The 21,532-nt window shown below is 36.8% G+C and overlaps 1 non-coding gene across 1 annotated transcript; it reads right to left on the bottom strand.

Moving 5' to 3' along the window:
• Nucleotides 1–17,975: 17,975 nt before the first annotated feature.
• Nucleotides 17,976–18,048, bottom strand: TRNAK-UUU (transfer RNA lysine (anticodon UUU)). The gene has a single exon. It is a non-coding gene; the product is annotated as a tRNA-Lys (tRNA).
• Between the last annotated feature and the right edge of the window lie 3,484 nt (nucleotides 18,049–21,532).

Raw genomic sequence — 21,532 nt, 5'->3', positions numbered from 1 at the left:
AGGAGTAAGGATTATTTTACATATATAGGATAATTTCTTAGAAAAAGCATCTCTTAAGATTCATTACAAAGAGTCAAGAGAATGTTGATCCATTAAATATCTTATTTCTCAGAATAATAGAATTTAGTGATTAGTTTGGGGGCGGGGTTGATATATTTACATTTATGTGGCTTCTTTCCTAAAGTACTTTGTAAACTTCTTAAGGCATAGTTTTCCTTTTTAGGCCTCATTTTAGCCTCAAGATTCATCTAGTGACTTCTACTTAGTGGGAGTTTATAGATTAATTATTCCTTAAAATGTAGCCACCTCCTTTTTTTTTTTTTTAACATTGTGAGTATAGTTTCTGGCAGAAATCATGAAAATGTGTTACTAATAGATTTATTGTGCAATACTTAAGGATTTACTGTGACTTCCTATATTCTAACCAACAGAAAAAAAAAATAATGGTCAGCATTTAGGTCTTTGTATTGAAAATAACCTTCTCAAAGTTTACATCTTTGCATATTACTGAGTTAATGCCAGCACTGAACTAATACATGAGTAGAAAAAAGAATATTCATTTCACAGACTTGCTAATAAAATTGTTACAAATTAACTGGTTCATTTGCTAAGAATTTTCTAGTATGAAGAAATTTGTCTTTTTAAACAGAGTAAAATCCAATGTATATATTTATGCGAGATCTAATTTCATCTACTTTTCCTTTTCAACTGGCTGTTTAAAATCAAGTAGTGTTGAAAGGCATTGTGCCACATCTAAGTCTGAAATGCCTTAGAGCTGTAACTTGGGTGGAGGTGGGAAAACAAAACAGTTCACAGGAGGTTTATTGTGAAAAGGCCACCAGGACCACTAATTTCATGTTGTAGGGCAGATTCAGAAAGCTGCCTAAGGCTACAACACTGCCGTCTTCATATAGTCAAATCAAAAGATTGTTGTTTTTCAGTTGCTAAGTCATGTCTGACTCTTTGCAACCCTATGGACTGCAGAGTGCCAGTCTAAACTCGTGTTCATTGAGTCAGTGATGCCATCCAACCATCTCATCCTCTGTTGCCACCTTCTTTTGCCCTCAATCTTTCCCAGCATCAGGATCTTTTCTAATGAGTCATCTCTTCACATCAGGTGGCCAAAGATACAGTTGATAATATGGTGGAAGAATGGAATGAGTAACATGGGCATAAATTTCCTAAATTATTATTAAATTGTGGAACTGACTTTCATTTTGAAACTGTTTTTCTCCGTTTTTTAATTTAATAGAAAAATGATATTACTCGCTAAAACATCACTCATTTGGAAAAATACAAAAAATATACCAGATATATTATCTCTGTATGTAATTGTGAGGGAATAATTAAAAATATTATTCTACAATATGCCATTTGGGAGCAAGAAAACAATGACATCATTTAGCAGATTCTGAGTTTGTAAAAACATAATGTGACAAAAGAAGCCAACGTCTCTAGCCAACTTAAATCATCACAGATTCTTACAATATGTCTATATTCCTCGGAAAGAAACATAAACGAATGTTAGAGGATGACATATACCATCTTAGTCATAACTTTCGATATGTTTCCTTTAACAAGTTTTGGTTACATATAAATGCTTCTATATAGGAGCAAAACAACTCATTAGATTTTTGCCTGAGCATGTGCAAGAAAGTATTTATTCGCTAGAGAAAAGAGAGGGGAATGAAATAGAGTGCAAAGAGAAACAAGGAAACAGACATCTGTGTGGTGTGATAGGATAATGGGATACAGAGTCCTGAAGAGAGATCCCTATGGATTTGAGAAAAAGCTGGAACCCCTGACAAAAGCTTACTCTAAGTAAAATAAAAGCACTGCCAAATACAGAGGCCATAGATTAGGGTCCCAGAGTGTATTTACTGAACCTAATTGGATAGCTTATGATGTATTTGAATATCTGGTTCATGTTTTAAAGAAAAAGCACTGTTAAAAAAAATCTGTAGCTGCTGCTCTCCTTCCCCAAAGTTGTTACCATAGAAACCACACTCCGCTTTTAAACAAGTATGAGTGTTTTGGTCTCACATACATAGTGACACTCTTTTGGAAAAATACAAAAAATATACCAGATGTATTATCTCTGTATGTAATTGTGAGGGAATAATTAAAAATATTATTCTACAATATGCTGTTTGGGAGCAAGAAAACAGTGACATCATGTAGCAGATTTTGAGTTTGTAAAAACATAATGTGACAAAAGAAACCAACGTTTTTCTTTCCCAAACATGAAAGCCCAGATGCTGATGTAGGAGGTCCTGTGATGAAAAGACAAGGGCTCACCAACTATCCAGGATCAAAACTTAGAATTCTTCTGAGCAGAGGGGAAAGAATTTGGAACTAAGAGTTAAAGAATTTTGTTAGGCCAACAATTTCTGTTTATTTGTGTGTGGGTGCTCTGCCTGGCTAAAGAGCATTATCTCTAGCTGCAAGTTGGAATTTTCTAGTATTAGGCTGGAAAAACGATGATAGGAAAACAGGTCACATTAAAACTTTTCATGGCACTTACTTTCCAGAAGAAACTTAATTTTAGAGAACTTTTTGTTCTAAACTTTTTGTTAAGGACATCGTAATCAAGGTCTTGAAACCTTTTGTTAAATGGAGATGAAATACCTACCTTTTAGTATAGCTATGAAGATTAAGTAAAGTGATATTTTAGAACAGACTAGTATAATAATTGTGATAATAACAATAATAACAACTGTTATGATTGAACTGTGAGAAGGCAATGGCACCCCACTCCAGTACTCTTGCCTGGAAAATCCCATGGACGGAGGAGCCTGGTAGGCTGCAGTCCATGGGGTCGCTAAGAGTCGGACAGGACTAGGCAACTTCACTTTCACTTTTCACTTTCATGCATTGGAGAAGGAAATGGCAACCCACTCCAGTGTTCTTGCCTGGAGAATCCCAGGGACGGTGGAGCCTGGTAGGCTACCGTCTATGGGGTCACACAGAGTTGGACACGACTGAAGTGACTTAGCATAGCATAGCATAGCATAGCATGATTGAACTGTAGTATCTTAGAATGTGAATCTATTCAGAAATAGGGTCTTTTAAAAGGTCATTAAGTTAAAATAAGGTCAGCAGGGTGGGTCCCAATCCAGTTTGACTAATGTCCTTATAACAAGAATAAATGTGGACATGATGGAAAGACAGCAAGCATGCTCCAGAACAGAAGAGAGACCACGTGAGAACAGAGAGAGAAGGGGGCCACCTGCCAGCCCCGGAGAGAGGCCTCAGAAGAAATGAAACGTGCTGACACCTCAGTTTTGAACTTCTAGCTTGCTGTACTGTGAAAAAATGCATTTCTGTTGTTTAAGCCACTCATTCTGCAGTATTTTGTTATTGCAGACCTAGAAAACTAATATAATAACAAGGAGTGGAAACTTAGAGTGTTTAATTGTAAAAAGCGTTTACAATTAGTACTATTTCTTGGGACAGTTGCTAAATCAATGTAGAGTACAGGTGAGGCTGTGAAGGGAGTGAGCACTCCTCTGCCTTTGCCCTTCATATCCCAGCAGACCAGCTGTAGTTTAGGCAGTTAATTTTGTCTTAGTATTGCAAAAACAGAGAGAGAACCCATCTCTGACAGTACCTGACAGGGTCTATCACAGTTTATCTTTGGTGTGTCACTTAGTTCTAGATGGAATTTACCTAATTATCAGATAAAATCTGCATATTTTCTTGAAGTTTTACTCATTATTCTTCCTATGGAAATTTAAATTCATAATAGTGGCTGAGATTTTTTCCTCGCTTTCAAATTTTCTTTCTTTTAAATTTGAGCATGGAAGTAATGGAAATGAAAATCCATTCCATAGAATGTTTGCAAGGCATCCTTCATACTGGTTCAACTTGGAAGACCTATAGCTCTTTCCTCTCTCTTTAAGTATGGCCAGTTTTCTTTCTCACATTTAATATACATTTCTTTATTCTGGTGAATATGGATATGTTTATTCTTAGCAAACAGGAAGAAGTCTGAACCCCAAATCAAAACGCAAATTTAGTCTAAGTTCAAACTTGGAGGAACCACTAAATAAATGTGCCAAAGTATTATGATGCTTTGGGCTTCCCAGTGGCTTAGTGATAAAGAATCCACTTGCCAGTGCAGGAGACACGGGTTCCTTCCCTGATCTAGAAAGATCACTTTGCGTGGAGAAACTAAGCCTGTGCACCACAACTATTGAGCCTGTGCTCTGGAGCGTGGGAGCCACAGTTTTGAGCCCACATGTTGAAACTGCTGAAGCCTGTGTGCTCTAGAGCCCATGCTCTGCAACACGAGAAGCCACCACAGTGAGAAGCCCATATGCGCCTCAACTCGAGACTAGCTCCCGCACAGCAACAAAGTCCCAGCACAGCCAAAAATAAATTAATTCAAATTATTTTGTAAAAAGTATTATGATGCATTAAAAATGTTATTACAGTTTCTCTTGGTTAAGATTTCTGTATATGTGTATATTATTTATGCATATATATATGTATTATCAGTTATATATTAGAGATAACCTTTACTGTATGTTTTTCAACCCACCCATCTGTCTATTATTTTCTATCAAATTCATTTTAGCTTAGGACATATACACAGTTAATGCAGTTTTCTAGGCAGGAATACTGGAGTGGGTAGCCATTCCCTTTTCCACGGGATCTTCCCAACCCAGGGACTGAACCCAGGTCTCCTGCATTTCAGGCAGATTCTGTACTGTCTGAGTAACCAGGGAAGCCCTATATACAGATTAAGTGATAATTAAACCTTAGAAAATTAATTAAAATAGTTCTTTCTATGAGATTACACATATTTCAGGTTAATAGATACCAATCCACATGTTTTCTGTGTTGATGTTTTCCTTTAAAGACCAAATCTGATTACCATTTGTAAATTATTTTTAAGATAGTTACTTGACTAATATCTTGGTTCATTTACCTGAGAGAGAAAGCAAAATTGAGAAGATTCATTCAAAGACATATTGACTACAAATTGTGGTAATGCTAGAGTTCCTAACAAAAATCAACTATGTATGGTTTAGTTATACAAGTTACTAATTCCTTGGGGCATCTTAAATTTGCAGTATGTGTATACTAGTTTTTCTGAAATTTAATTGAATAAGGCATACTTTGTAACCGGCTTGTTTTGGTTACTGTTAGTTTATTCATGGCTCTTCAAGTTTTTATTCCATGGTCAGTTAGTTTTTCTATGTTTGTTAAAACACATGTTTAATCTCAAAATGACATCATATAAACCAAGGAACAGACGTCTTTCACAGACTATCCTAGTACTACTAAAACTGTGATAATTTTGTGTTTTCTTTGCCGTGTATTTTAAAATAAGTTTGGACAAGTCCTTACATTTATTTTTCTCTAAAACTGCATATTTGTTACTTTGAAGTAAGATAGTATTGTTTATGTACTTCGGTAAGAGAATAATTTTGGAATATTAAAGAGCAGGTGGAACGTTTAAATAGTTTTGTTTTTGCATTGGAATAACTTACTTGGAAATGTAATCAGTATAAACAAATATTTTAAGATTTCCTGGGTGCTTAATGCATAGTAGAATTCTAGTAGTTTTTGTTGTATGAATAAATGAGCAATAATAATTTTAAATGTGACTATCATAATTTAGACAAAGCCTGAATTTTTAGTTTGTATTTTTTTAAAGAATCATACCTGAGGCCTACCACTTTTATACATGTTTTAGCTAGCAGGTTCTTTTCTCAAACACTGGTTCATTTGTAGTGTGAAAGTAATGTTTTATTGAGAATAAGTTTCAATAACCCATTGATTGTAGCTGCCTCCCATACTGTGACTTGTACCCACATTCCATGTGAAAACTGATTACTGCCACTGGTACTGCAAGTACCTGCCTTTAGAACATAAAAATACCAGATACATTATTTTCCATATGTTTCTCCTGAGTCTGGCCACTGGCCAATGACAGTGCTGTGGTGGTCATAAGGAAAGGTGTGGTTTCTCTTCCACACCGTCCTCAAAAACTGAGGGCTTGCTTTCAATTACTTCTTCCCTCCATGTCCTCTTTACTCTCTCGTTCCTTCCTTTCTAGATAGTGTATATGAATATCATTTTATAGATCCATCATTGTTATAAATATGTACACAAAAATGTCTATTTATAGTAAATAATACATTGAAACCTTTCTGACCCAAGCAATTGTGTCTCATCAAGTTTTTTCTCCTACTTATATTCATTATAGGTTTTGAAATCAATAGCTTATGTTGATGGAGAAGGCAATGGCACCCCACTCCAGTACTCTTGCCTGGAAAATCCCATGGATGGAGGGGCCTGGTAGGCTGCAGACCATGTGGTCTCGAAGAGTCGGACACGACTGAGCGACTTCACTTTCACTTTTCCCTTTCCTGCATTGGAGAAGGAAATGACAACCCACTCCAGTGTTCTTCCCTGGAGAATTCCAGGGACGGGGGAGCCTGGTGGGCTGCTGTCTATGGGGTCGCACAGAGTCGGACACGACTGAAGCGACTTAGCAGCAGCTTATATTGAATATCTGGTGAATGAATGATGGGCCTGAATATCCTTCCAAGAAGCACTCCTTTATTAGCTGTGTGAGGTAATGCTTAATTTGTTTTAAATTATGCTTTCAAGTTTTAAAGCATAATCTTTTCACCCAGTATTCCAAGACAGGTGAACATACATTATAGATACCATTTGTATGTTTTTAGCAAACCTATAAACTCATATCTGGAGTCAATAAGATTAAATTTTCTCTGCTAAGAGAACTGGGCAAAGACTGAGTGGAGTTGCACAAAACTAGAATTGCTGTGTATACCCTTGAGGTTGCAATTTGAGAGAGGCGCACCCGAAGGGTAAAATGTAGTATCTGCATTCTATGAGCTTACTAAATGCTTACTAAATACTTACTAAATACCATGAAACAATAAATTACATGGGTATGAAACAGTTCTTAGACTTAGTTGATATATAGTTAAATAATCTGATAAATGGTATAGGTATTAATAGTAAGTGCCATACGAGTTCAGACACTGTGGTCTGGAGGGGTGGGAGAACAGTTTCACTGAAGGAAGTGGGACCTGAGAAAAGTTGGAAGCTGATGCAACACTATATGGTTCAAGGTCCTGGGAAGCTGCTACCACCCCGTGCTGGCATCACACTGTCTCTAGACTTGGGGGCCATTGACTATGCATGGCCTTATTAGTCCAAGTCTTGTGGGATACCTATCTAATAAGCTTCCATATCATCAAGGGTAGTGCTTTTGTACCAGATTAATAGTTCTGGTTGCCCTTCTTCCTTCAAGAGTTGAATCAATGCTGTCATATGTCATATCCCTGTTTAGCTCTATCATAACTAAAAATTTGATTACAAGAATACTCATCTTCACAAAAACTCTCACCTTTGTACCATTCTGTGCAGCACTTAATTTGATCCTCTCACTCCCAACCTATTTCCCTTTAGAGGCCTTGTTCTTGATCAGAATACTACTCTATATGTTTCAGTTCTTCTGAGAACATTCTCTTAGATTCTTGTGTTGGTGAAAACTGCCTGTGCCTTAATAGCTGTTAGCTTTAATGTGGCCCTCTCAAGTAAAAGCTGCTTGTTCTTTCTCACACTGATTAAATGAGGTATAAGATGATATAATAAAAATTCAAATTTTAAGGCAAGATAAGAATTTGAACATAAAATTTTTCTTTGCCATTTGGGCTTCCTCCCTCCCCTCCAGTGTGATTATGCATCTGCATTATGTATTAACTAGACCTTCCCAATGGCAAAAATACATGCTCAACCGTAAGGATCAATTTTTCTCTTTCTGGCACCAGCCATATAACTCCTGAGATGATAACATTCCTTAAATCCTGTAAGGGGTTGTGATGACCCAACACTCACTTTGTAGGTGCATACATCTTTTGTGAACTTTATGTATAGTGCCAATATAGCTCTTCCCTTAGAGATCGTGATTGGTGCAGAAAAGACTGGGCAGAAGACCTAGGCAGATACTGCGCTGTACCTGATGGAAGTTCTTAGATTAAACACTTATGATCTTATCAGTGTTACTAGCTGCCTTACTTGTATTCTGCCTGTTTTACAAGATTATTGTTTCTTGCATTACTAAATGTGTGATGGAGCCTCAGATAAAATTAATGATGACAAAGAAAGAAAAACAAGTATTGTATATTAACGCATATGGGATCTAGAAAAATGGCATTGATGAGCCTAGTAGAGAATGGACTTCTAGCCACAGTGGGGGAAGGTGAGGGTGGGATGAACTGAGAAAGTAACATTGACATATGTGCACTCCAATGTGTAAAATAGCTAGTTAGTGATAAGTGGCTCTGTAACCCAGGGAGCCCAGCCTGGCCCTCTGAGCTGACCTGGAAGGGTGGGATCGGGGGAGGGGAGGCTCAAGAAGGAGGGGATATATGTATAATCTGACTGATTGGCATTGTTGTATGGCAGGAAATAACATTGTAAGGCAATTTTCCACCAATTAAAAAAATTTTTTTAAAGTAATGATGATTTGAAACGATTAACTAAACATATAGTCTATAAGATCAATCAGTCACAAAATGCCTCCCAAATCTTTTTTGAAATTAAGACTGAAAAGGGAAAGGATTATAAAATGAAGACTGTTGCCCATCATCTAGCTCTACAAAAATCAAGCCATTAGCTACTACAGGCACTAGTGTATGATAGATACACCCTGAAAGGAACTGAGGGTGAGGGTCAATATGAGGCCCTTTGTGCCCTGGGAAAACTTGCAGAACTGGCCCTCAGATACTTTGAAATTTTCGGGAGAAAATTTTATGAACCCAGTTTCTTGCTCTTTCCATAATTACAAAAGCACCAAAACCAGTAACAGCAACCGTCTGCTGAGATGTGTGCTTGAATGCACACGCCTCCTTTGCCAAAATCACAGCATACTAGCTTCCCCACTTGCCTCACCAAAACAGTTCTCAGAGCTTTCTGAGAACTGTCTCTCAGGTTATAATCCTCAGGTTGACTTGAATAAAAATTTCCATTTCTTTCTCAGATTGACTGTTGATTAATTTTTCAATGACAAAAAGATTGGGTTGTTGTTTTCTTTGGTTTTTATTTCCTGTACCAGCTCTTCATTCTTTTCTTTCCTGCAGATGCCCACTACTACTTTTGAGGCTCGTGGCACTTCCATAATATCCCTCTTCCATATTTTTTGTCATAGCTGTATATTTACCTACTTATTCAAGCCCTTTTATTCAAGAATCTAGATTCCTTAATCCTGTGTATTTCTTTGTGACTTCAGAACCACGTAAATAAATCATCCAAAATGATACAGCTTTTTGGTTCTTTCTTTGGTCTTCTCATCTTTAAATTTCTCTTTATTTCTCTCGGGCAGCCTCTTTTATACAGGATCTTTTCAGAAAATATACCACTTCTGAAATCTTGGTTCTCAATAACCGAATCACCCGAATCACTGTTTTTCTAGAACATTTATTCAAGTACCTCTATTGCCAAAATTCTCCAAGCACATCAAGATTCTAACCCCTACTCACATGTTTTAGTGGTCCACTCCAAGTTTCATTTTTTCCCCTCCTATTCCACCTACTTTCTCTCTTCATTCTAATAACTTGGTTGCAATTTTTCTTCAACCCCTTGGCCCTGTGTTCTTCCATTTCAATTACCTTGCAGAATTCTGCCATTTGCTTTTGTAATTGAACTTCAGTTGGAAAACTTTGCTAGGGAAAGATCCCATGGCTCTGTGATCTAAAATCTCAAACTTCCACTCAATACCGCTCATTGACTCTGCCTTTTTCTTCTAGTGGGATCATGTTTCCACTTCAAGATAAGACTTGGCTATCTCCCCTCTTCAAGCCACCTGTAACGTCTTCTTCACTGTCACTCTCAATGGATCATTGTGCTGTTTCATTTCTTCCCCTTCCATTTTCACTGAAACCTACTATTACTAGATTTCCATACCCACCAGTCTGTGCCCAGCATTCCACTGAAATCTTAGCTGGGTCAACAATAACATACAACTGTCTGCATCTTGCTCAATTTGCCATTGATAGATAATTACTTTTTCTTCTTTTCACTCACCCTTTTCCTTTGGCTTCTGCTTCCTGACTGGTATTGATATTTTAACTTAATGGTATCATCATTGTTTCCTCTACTGGCTACTTCTCCTCTATTAGACCTTTAAATACCCAGACAGACCCACCTAGATCTTCTTTGCATCTTAAACATACTTTTTCTAAGTAATCATTTGACATAGATACTAATTCATTTTTTATTCTGATGACCTTGAAATGTTTATATTTATCCCTGAGCTCTTGACTTGTATTTCAAACTACTTATTTAAATCAAAATTGGATGCTTCCTACACTTTTCAAACATAACCTATTTTAGGAAGCAGAAATACGTGGTTTTTCCACTCTAAATCTCTTGTTTAAACTTCTCTCTTTCTTTGCCACTTTAGCAAATAACGTCAAAATCCATCTAGTTGTCTCTTCTAGAAGCAAAGAATAACTTGTTATTTCTTTCTTTTTATTGCAATACCAATCTATCAGAAAATGCTATTGATTGTGTCCCCAAATTATTCTCCAAATTTGTTTACTTCTCTTCGTCTCCACTTTCCTATATCAGATCAGATCACTATACCTTTTTTGCCTTAAATATAGATACTTCCTTTTTTTTAAAAATGTATACTATTATTCCCTTCAGATCATTCCCTACAAAGCTGTATAGTATGACTTGGAGTCTAATCATGCCATTTGTCTTCTTAAAATCCACCAATGACTTCTAATTATTCTAAGAATATAAAGCAGACTTCTTTCCATGACCTAGAGAATCACACATGCTCTGGTCTCTGCCTGCTCTTCAAATCCATTGCAAGCCACTCTCTGGATAATTTAACATGTTACTGATACTGTAGTCTTTTAAAAATTTAATTAGCCCATCAAGGTTTTTCCCATCCATATTTATTTGTAGTCCTTGCTGCATCACTGTGAAACTCTTTGCAGGCTTCAATTTTAACACCATAAAGGTTGCATCTTTGTCTTTCTCATTCCTTGTTGATTTCCCAGTGCCTAGAATGGTGCCTGTCACACAGCAGGTATTCAGTATGCATTTACTAAGTTAAATACATGAATAGATTCATCCCTAAAGGTTTAGATAGAAATTCCCCTCCTCAGATGGGCTTTTGCTAAATACTGTTTCTGAGGTAGCTCTTACCCCAAATTAAATTACATTTAATCTGTCCCTTATTACTTTAATAGTATTCCATAGCATTTTAATTTTCTTCAAAACAGTTATTTTAATCTGCAATTATCTTGCTTATTTATTTACTTGCTTGATTATTACCTGTGTCCTCTAGTAGAATATAAAATCAGCAAGGGCATTTTCTGGCTTACTTATTTATCACTGAAACTTTAGTGCCCAGCATGATATCGGCACACAATAAATCTGTACAGAAACCCCCAGTAAATACTATGAAACAAACTAATGAATAAGAGGGGCATTCCCTCATATGATATTGAATCTGTCTGCCGTGTGGGAGATCCATGTTCAATCCCTGGGTCAGGAAGATCCCCTGGAGAAGGCATCTCCAGTATTCTTGCCTGGAGAATCCCACGGACAGAGGAGCCTCGTGGGCTTCAGTCTATGGGGTCGCAAAGAGTTGGACTCGACTGAGCAACCAACACTTTCAGTGCCCAGCATGATATCTGCACACAATAAATCTGTACAAAAGCCCCCAGTAAATATTACGAAACAAACTAATGACTATGTAAAGAAACAAAAAGAGCAATGCAGAAAGATTTCTGAGGAAAAGATGAAAGACAAAGAAGGCAGACTATGGTAAACAAGTTACGTGAAAATAAATGTAAAGACTGTTGTTTACTCCCATTAAGATTACTTATAAAAATGCCACATTGCACAGGTTCTTTTATAAACTCATCCAGAGAGTACAATTTGTTCTTCCCCTTTATTTTCCTCCTTTTTCTGAGCCAATTTCTTACCCATGACAAATGTGCTCTCAACCTCTAGTCATGGTGGAAATATTTTTTTCCAGCCTTTGATGTGGAAATTTTTCAGTGGTTTTGGAAATTTAAATAGATTAGTCAGACGTAGTTTTTTCTTTTTTTTTCTTCTTTGCTAAACCAGGAACACATTCCTTCTCAGATAGGATTTTATCTGGATGTTTAGTAATCTCACTTTTTGTACATGCCTGAACTTAACTCATAGCTGTCCCAATGCTGTATTGTGGTTGTCAAGCTTTTCTACAAAAAATATTGTCTTCTGTGGTTTTGAGTTTTTAATTTAAAATATCCATTCATCAAAAAGTGCACAAAATGTGAATGTAGAACTCCACCTTCCAGATCAAGAAATAAAAAGTTGCCAGCACCACAGAAGACCTACGTCTAATGCACTCCCAATTTCTATTATTTCCCTCCTCCATTATAGTTTGGTTTGATTAAAATTCATAATTCATATAAATAGAATTATCAAATATGTATTTTTGTGCCTGGTTTATTTCATACAACATTATGTCTCAAAGATTCATTCATGCTGTTATGAATAGCAGTATTTTATTCTTTGTTATTGCTGTTTTTTGTTACACTGGACACATTATCACGATTTATCTATCAATTTCATTATTGATGGCAATTGGGCTTGTTTACAGTTTTTGGCTGTTACAACTAATGCTGAGAATTCTTCTACATGTCTCTTGAGATACATGTGTAAGCACTTCTCTAAGGGATATTCTGGTATTAGGGTTGCTATCTTATAGGGTATGTATATTATTCAGTTTTAGAGAATACTATTTAATAGATTTCCAAATTCTTGACAACAGTTGAACACTAACCAACAGAACATGAGAATTCCAGTTGTTTCATGTTTTTGCATATCTTGATACAGAAAGTCCTTTAATTTTAGCCATTGTAGTGGGTATGTGGAGAAGGCAATGGCACCCCACTCCAGTATTCTTGCCTGGAAAATCCCATGGATGGAGGAGCCTGGTGGGCTACAGTCCATGGGGTCGCTAAGAGTCGGACACGGCTGAGCGACTTCACTTTCACGTTTCACTTTCATGCACTGGGGGAGGAAATGGCAACCCACTCCAGTGTTCTTGCCTGGAGAATCCCAGGGACGGGGGAGCCTGATGGGCTGCCGTCTATGGGGTCGCCCAGAGTTGGACATGACTGAGGTGACTTAGCAGCAGCAGCAGCAGCAGTGGATATGCAGTAGTATGTAATTATGCTTTAATTTTCCCAATGACTAGTTCTGTACCACACTTTTTCATCGATTTATTGGTCATTTGGATATGTCTTTTGCCCATTTTTCTTTTGGGTTGTGTATTTCTCTGTTATGATTTTTCTAAGTATGTTTTGTTTATCCTGCTTACATGCTCCTCAGTCATATGTATAGCAATATTTTTCTCATTTTTTGGACTTGTTTTTTAACTTTCCTAATGCTATCTTTTGGTGAACACAGTTTTTACATAGTAAGGTGGTTTAATGATCTTATCTCCCCCTTATTCTTAGACCTTTTTGCTTCTTGTGTAAAAAATGAGCTACCTGGCTCAAGGTTGTGATATATGACTTTGTATTACCTTATCAAACTGTATAACTCTTTTCTTATCTAGATCTATTCTCTATCTAGAATTGTTGTTTATGCGAGAGATATGGGTAAAATTCATTTTTTTACCCATGCCTCACACATCCATATTCATTTTTCACCCATACCTCATGGATGGTGGGTATCCAATTAAACTAGCACCATTTATGGAAAAGTCCATCCTTTACTCACTGTGTTTTAGAGCTAATTTGGCATAAATCAGGTGAGTATATTTATAGTCTCTCTGTGCCGTTACATGGGTCTATTTTTCTATCCTTATGCCAACAAAACACTGCCTTCATTATTTCAACTTTATAATGTTTTGATTTTGGTAAAACAAGTCCCACCTTATTTTCCTTCAAGAGTGCTTTGGCTCTTTCTCTTTTCCTTTTTTTTTTTTGAGACTTTTTTTTTAGAGAAGTTTTAGGTTTACAAAAATATTGAGAGGAAAATACTGAGATTCTTCATATATTCTTTACCCCTATACATGCATAGCCTCTCGCATTATCAACATCACTCAGCAGAAAGGTAATTTTTTGTTTGTTTGTTTTACTAAGGATGACCTTAAAGTGACTCACCATAATCATCCCAAGTCCCTTATTTACTTAGGGTTCACTTTTGGTGTTGTACATTCCATGGGATTTAGGCAAATGTATATTGACATATAATCATCATTATTATATCATTCAAAGCATTTTCACTGCCTTAAAAATTCTCTGTGTTCTGTCTATTCACCTCTTCCTTCCCTTTTCCCCACTGGCAACAACTGATCTTTTTATCATCTCCACAGTTTTGCTTTTCAAGAATATGATATAGTTGAAATCTTACAGTATGTAGCATTCTCAGATTGGCTTCTTTAGCTTGGTAGTAAGCATTTAACATTTTTCCATGTCTTTTTATGGCTTGCGACTGATTATTTCTCTTTAACACTGAATAATATTCTATTGTCTGGATATACCAAACTTTATTTATTCATTCACCTGTTGAAGGAGGTTGCTTTTAGGTTTTGCAGTTGTGAATAAAGCTGCTATAAATATCCACGTACGGGTTTAGGTGTGGACACAAAGTTTTTCACTCCTTTCAGTAAATAGGTTCCTTCTGAGGAGAAGGAACACTGAATTGTATGGAAAGAGTGTGTTTTGTAAGAAACCATCCAACTCTTCCAAAGTGGCTGTATCATTTTGCAATCCCACTAGGAATACATAGAGAGAATTACTGTTGTCCACATTCTCACCGTCATTTGATGTTGTCTGTGTTCTGGATTTTGGTCATTCTAATTTGTGTGCAGTGATATCTTGTTTCAGTTTGCTTTACTGTAATGACATGTGATGTGGAGTATCTTTCTCATGCTTATTTGTCATCTGTATATCTTCTTTGGTGATATGTCTGTTGAGTTCTTTGGCCCATTTTTTTACTTGAGTTGTTTGAGCTTTGATTGTTCTTAAGCTTTTGTGTTTTCATATAAATTTTTGAATCAGCTTGTCTAGCTCCACAAAAGAAAACAAAGAACCTGTTGAGATTCTGATTGGGACTGCATTGATTTTATAAATCAATTATTTGGGAAAGTTAACTTCTTTATCATATTGACTCCTCCAATATATTATTACAGCATTTCATTTTTGTAGGTCTTTTAAAATTTACATGCAAGATTTATAATTTTCTATGTGGAAATGTTGCACATGTTTTGTACATTTATTTTGAGTATTGATATTCTGTGCTATGTAAATAGCATCTTTACATATATTTTAAAAATTATGTGAAAAAATCCCTTTTTTGAAAAAACAATGGTAGGCAACAGACAGACTATGTAGAATAAAGGTAATACTGAATATTTTAAAGATAAAATTCACATAGTTTTTGATGTTGCTTGTGAATCAGTCATTCATTCATTCAAACTTTAATGAATGCCTACCACTTACCAGATTCCATGAGACTCATAAGGGAGATGAAATGGTCCAAATGCAATGTAATAATTCTATAAAAGAGGCATGTATACAGAACTATATGTACATATATTCTCTCTCTACATGTACACAAGGGTATATATATAATATATATACATATTGTATATCATATAACATATTTTATACATATATACACATATAATATATACATATTGCATATTATATAATATGTACAAGTCATATGCATATATATGTATACATTATGTACATATTTTATAAATGTATTTGTAATATACATATGTAAATATATTTATATATAATTTTAAAATTTATAAATTATTTTTTCATATGTATCATCTAATTGAATCCCTTTGACAATCTTGTGAATTTAGTCTTGTTAATTATTGTGGTAGGAATAGGAACTCATACAGGTCCCACAGATTATAATTATGGGGCTGGTACTCAAACTCAGGTCTTGGACTCTGAAGGAGGAGCTCATCCCTCTGTTTCATAAACTTTCCCTGGCACTGAAGTCCTACCAACTTATAAGGTACAGGGTTCCCAGGGGAAACATTCTAATAAATAGAGATCAACGTTGAGATCAACATGCATTCTCCTGGAACGTAAACTCCATGAGAGCACATGCATAGTAAATGACATGGCAAGAGAATGCTCTGCACAAATGAAATAATTACAGACATCTCTTTGATCTTTAATGGCAAGTTTGCTTTTCTAAGTTGTTTTTTTGCAGCTTCCAAGCTAGGCTCTGAGTCATCCCACAATAAAGCAGTTGAAAGAACATTTTAGTTCAGACTTAAAGATGCTGAAAGTAATCATAACAAGTTTGAAAGCAAAGAGTGAATCGTTTTTAGATATCAGTTTATTCAAGTCATTTACTGTAACTCCTTGTAATATATGATTAGCTGGCTTATCAACTCATCTGACCCTCAATGGATTTGAGAAACTTATAAAAATATGTATTTAATCTGAAAGGAATATAGGACTGTATCCTAGTTCTCATCCACTAGTACTTTGTCAAAACCTTGGGTACATAAATTACTCTGTTTCAAATCAATGGAGTAATTTTAGAATTAAGTCTTCCCTGGTGGCTCAGTGATAAAGAACCCGACTGCCAACACAGGAGATGCAGGTTTGATCCCTGGGTTGGGAAGGTTCCCTGGAGAAGGAAATGGCAACCCACTCCAGTACTCTTGCCTGGAAAATCCCCTGGACAGAGGAGCCTGGAGGCTACAGTCCATGGGGTCACAAAAGAGTCAGACACGGCTTAGCAACTAAACAACAGCAACAACTTTAGACATAATTTACTTAATCTATTAGTTCCATATAATATGACAACAATAATCATAAATTTAATTCAGAATTTTAATTTACAAATTGTTATAGAATCATAGAAATGGATTGTTTTTCATGTGTAACTGAATTTTTCTAAGTTTTCAATTCTGTTTCCCAGGGCTGTTAATTTCCACCGCAGTGATACCAGACTACCCTCATATTTATAACTTTTTGCATTTTTAGGAATTGAGGACTTCCCTGGCGGTCCGGTAGTTTCACTGCTAGGGGCAAGGCTTTGATTTCTGGTCTGGGAGGTAGTTCTGCATCCTGTGTGGTGTGACCTCCCTCTCCTACCCCCCCCAACAAAAAAAAAGAAAAATAATTCAGGTAAAATTAACATAACATGAAATTAATAATTTTAGGACATACAAGTTACCCACATTTAGTCCATTCACAGTGTTGTGTAATCACTACCTCTATCTAGCTCCAAAACATTTTCATCATCCCCAAAGAAAATCCCATATGCATTTAATAGTTCAGTCCCAGCCCCTGTCTCTCTAGACCTTGGAACCATCAATTTGCTTTCTGCCTCTATGGATTTACCTGTTCTGTATATTTCATGTATATGGAATCATATAATAGGTGACCTTTTGTGTCTGGCTTCTTTCATTTAACTGTTTAAATGAAACTGTTTTTAAGGTTCATCCCTATTGTAGCATGTGTCAATGCTTCATTCCTTTTTATAGTTGAAAATGTTTCACTCTATGGCTATACCACATTTGTTTGGTCATTCGTTAGTTGATGGACAAGTGGATTGTTTCCACCATTTGGCTGCTGTGAAGTGCTGCTATGAATAGAATTCTCTTTAAAGGTTACTTATTTTTTTAATCTCCCACCCACTGCACTATTGCCAACATTGGTCAAATATACTCAATATGAGTCCAATGGGTTCTTTTTCTTATTTTTTAGTTGTTAAGTCTCATGAGGCTACCTCATAAAAGAAGCTATTCCAGTATTGTTGTTTAGTCACTAAGTTGTGTCTGACTCTTTTGTGACCCCATGGACTGTAGCCTGTCATTTCCTTCTCCAGGGGTTCTTCCAGATCCAGAGGTCGAACTGAAGTCTTCTGAATTGGCAGGTGGATTCTTTAGCACTGAGCCACCACCGAAGTCCTAAAACACAGAACCATAGTGTATGGATAGGGACTTGAACCCTGAACCCTCAGATTAAAAGTCTGATGCTCTACCAACTGAGCTACCCAGGCTCTATTCCAGTTTTAGTCAACAGTAATTGTTGGATAATTCTCTATATCTAGCCAAATATTTGTGTTTTCTAATTCTATTAAAATCACTGTAAAATATATATGCATATAAATCACTCAAAGAAGAAACTGAAAAAACATACTTTGCTGCATGTATTTAAAAAACAACCAATTTATCTAATATTTTTATATTTGAACTCCTTTTTGCTTTAATGAAAAATCTTTTATGTGTATGGCTCACAGCACACAGCACTGTGAACCTTGATTTCATTCACTTGGTAATTCCTATAGATTTCTTCTCAGACTATTCCCTGCATAAACAGGGGTTTTTTATTTTTGTTTTTTTACAAGAATTTTTGAAAGCTATCTTTTTACTTACAGCTGAGAATTCTGAAGTATCTTCTAAAGGATTCAGATTTGCTTGTGTGGAAAATGAGGGAGGCAGGAAGAGGGAACCAATTCTCATAATATTGCAGAAAGGCCACTGTTTAATACTCTTCTCTAAAAATGTTCCCAGCATGTTACAGGGCTTCCCTTGTGGCTCAGATGGTAAAGCGTCTGCCTACAATGCGGGAGACACGGGTTTGATCCCTGGGTCCTCTGGAGAAGGAAATGGCAACCCACTCCAGTACTCTTGCCTAGAAAATCCCATGGATGGAGGAGCCCAGTAGGCTACAGTCCATGGGGTTGCAAAGAGTCAGACAGTACTGAGCAACTTCACTTCACTTCACTTCTCTAAAAATAAATGCAAACCTCCAAACTTGCAGTTTCCCCCCCTTTAACCTTGAATGCATCACATCCCATCAGTCACTGATTGACATTATTTATCATCCTAGAATACTTTATAACAACACATACGTCTGAGCCACTTCCCCTAATAAGGGCTTTAGATGGACATGGACACGTAATAAATCTAAGCTTTATTTTCAGGAGCATTTACATTTTCTTGGGTTGAGACAAGCAGTAATTGAAGTGCAAAGCTGTCTCTTCTTTCCCTCTTTGGATATTAATGCCCATGTAAGTGTCTCTTTGCCACCTTTGTGCTATTGACAGTGTCATTAGCTCAGTCTCAACAGGGACAAAGCATTTTATACATGGAGCAGAATGCTTTTATACTGCTTGATGAGTTTTCTGGGATTTTAAACACTGCCAGTTTTATTAAAGGTGGATGCCTACACTGTGTAGGAACAGTAATTGCAGTTGGTTCAAAGCAACCATTGTGAGAAGCTTGATTTTTAAAGAATAACTATATTTTCTCTTACTAAACTTCATTATCGGAGAAGGCAATGGCACCCCACTCCAGTACTCTTGCCTGGAAAATCCCATGGATGGAGGAGCCTGGTGGGCTGCAGTCCATGGGGTCGCTAAGGGTCGGAGACGACTGAGCGACTTCACTTGTACTTTTCACTTTCATGCATTGGAGAAGGAAATGGCAACCCACTCCAGTGTTCTTGCCTGGAGAATCCCAGGGACAGGGGAGCCTGGTGGGCTGCTGTCTCTGGGGTCGCCCAGAGTCAAACACGACTGAAGCGGCTTAGCTGTAGCAAACTTCATCATGGAGGTTTCTTGCTTTATCACCATTACTTTTCTAGGGTTGTCTACATTTGCAGCCTGGCCAAAGAAAAGTTCCAAGTTGTATGCAAATATCCAACAAGCAGTGCTAAAACTATTTGCAAGATGGCCTTTTGGAAAATAGTGCTTTCTATTACAAGCTGTTTGTGTACCCCAAACTCATGTTGAAACCCTACCCTCTCTCCTCATGTCATGGTATTCCAAGGTAGGGCCTTATGGAGGCAATTAGGATTAGATGAGATCATGAGGATAGAGCCCTCATGAGTGGGATTAACACCCTTGTACAAGAGTTTACTCTCTTTTTCTGCTCTGCCATATGAGGATACCAGGAGAAGATGGCTGTCTACAGCCCAGAAGACAGTTCCCACCACAACCTGACCATGCTGTCTCCCTGATCCCAGACTTTCAGCCTCCAAGACTGCAAGAAATAAACTTGTGTTGTTCATAAATCACTCCATGTATAGTACGTTTGTTATAGCAACCTGAATGAAATAAGACTTTGCTTTCCACTTAGAGTCTCTATTTCATTATGGTTGCTAAAACAAAAAGAATGTTCTTAATAAGCCATTTAGTACATTTTGTTTTTATTTAATGTCTATTTACTGAATGTCTACAACTTAACAGGCACATGTGTTAACCTTTTTTTTTTAAAAATAAATTTATTCATTTTAATTGGAGGCTAATTACAGTATTGTATTGGTTTTGCCATACATCGACATGAATCCACCACGGGTGCACATGTGTTCCCCATCCTGAGCCTCCCTCCTACCTCCCTCCACGTCCCCTCCTTCTGGGTCATCCCAGTGCACAAGCCCCGAGTACCCTGTATCATGCATTGAACCTGGACTGGTGATTCATTTCACATATGATAATATACATGTTTCAATGCCATTCGCCCAAATCATCTCACCCTTGCCCTCTCGCACAGAGTCCAAAAGACCGTTCTATACATCTGTGTCTCTTTTGCTGTCTTGCATACAGGGTTATTGTTACCTTCTTTCTAAATTCCATATATATGCATTAATGTACTGTATTGGTGTTTTTCTTTCTGGCTTAAATCACTCTGTGTAATAGCCTCCAGTTTCATCCACCTCATTAGAACAAATTCAAATGTATTCTTTTCAATGGCTGAGTAATACTCCATTGTGTGTATGTACCACAGCTTTCTTATCCATTCATCTGCTGATGGACATCTAGGTTGCTTCCATGACTTGGCTATTATAAACAGTGCTGCGAGGAACATTGGGGTAAACGTGTCTCTTTCAATTCTGGTTTCCTCAGTGTGTATGCCTAGCAGTGGGATTCCTGGGTCATATTGCAGTTCTATTTCCAGTTTTTTTAAGGAGTTTCCACACTGTTCTCCATAGTGGCTGTACTAGTTTGCATTCCCACCAACAGTGTAAGAGGGTTCCCTTTTCTCCACACCCTCTCTAGAATTTATTGCTTGTAGACTTTTGGATAGCAGCCATTCTGACTGGCGTGAAATGGTACCTCACTGTGGTTTTGATTTGCATTTCTCTAATAATGAGTGATGTTGAGCATCTTTTCATGTGTTTGTTAGCCATCTGTATGTCTATTTGGAGAAATGTCTGTTTAGTTCTTTGGCCCATTTTTTGATTGGGTCATTTATTTTTCTGGAATTGAGCTGCAGGAGTTGCTTGTATATTTTTGAGATAAATTCTTTGTCCATTGCTTTGTTTGCTATTATTTTCTCCCATTCTGAAGGCTGTCTTTTCACCTTGCTTATAGTTTCCTTTGTTGTGCAGAAGCTTTTAATTTTAATTAGGTCCCATTTGTTTATTTTTGCTTTTATTTCCAGTATTCTGGGGGGTAGGTCATAGAGGACCCTGCTGTGATTTATGTCAGAGAGTGTTTTGCCTATGTTCTCCTCTAGGAGTTTTATAGTTTCTGGTCT

This window comes from Bos javanicus, chromosome 6 (genome assembly GCF_032452875.1).
Source record: "Bos javanicus breed banteng chromosome 6, ARS-OSU_banteng_1.0, whole genome shotgun sequence".
NCBI lineage: Eukaryota > Metazoa > Chordata > Mammalia > Artiodactyla > Bovidae > Bos > Bos javanicus.
This window is presented reverse-complemented; position numbering and strand designations above follow the sequence as displayed.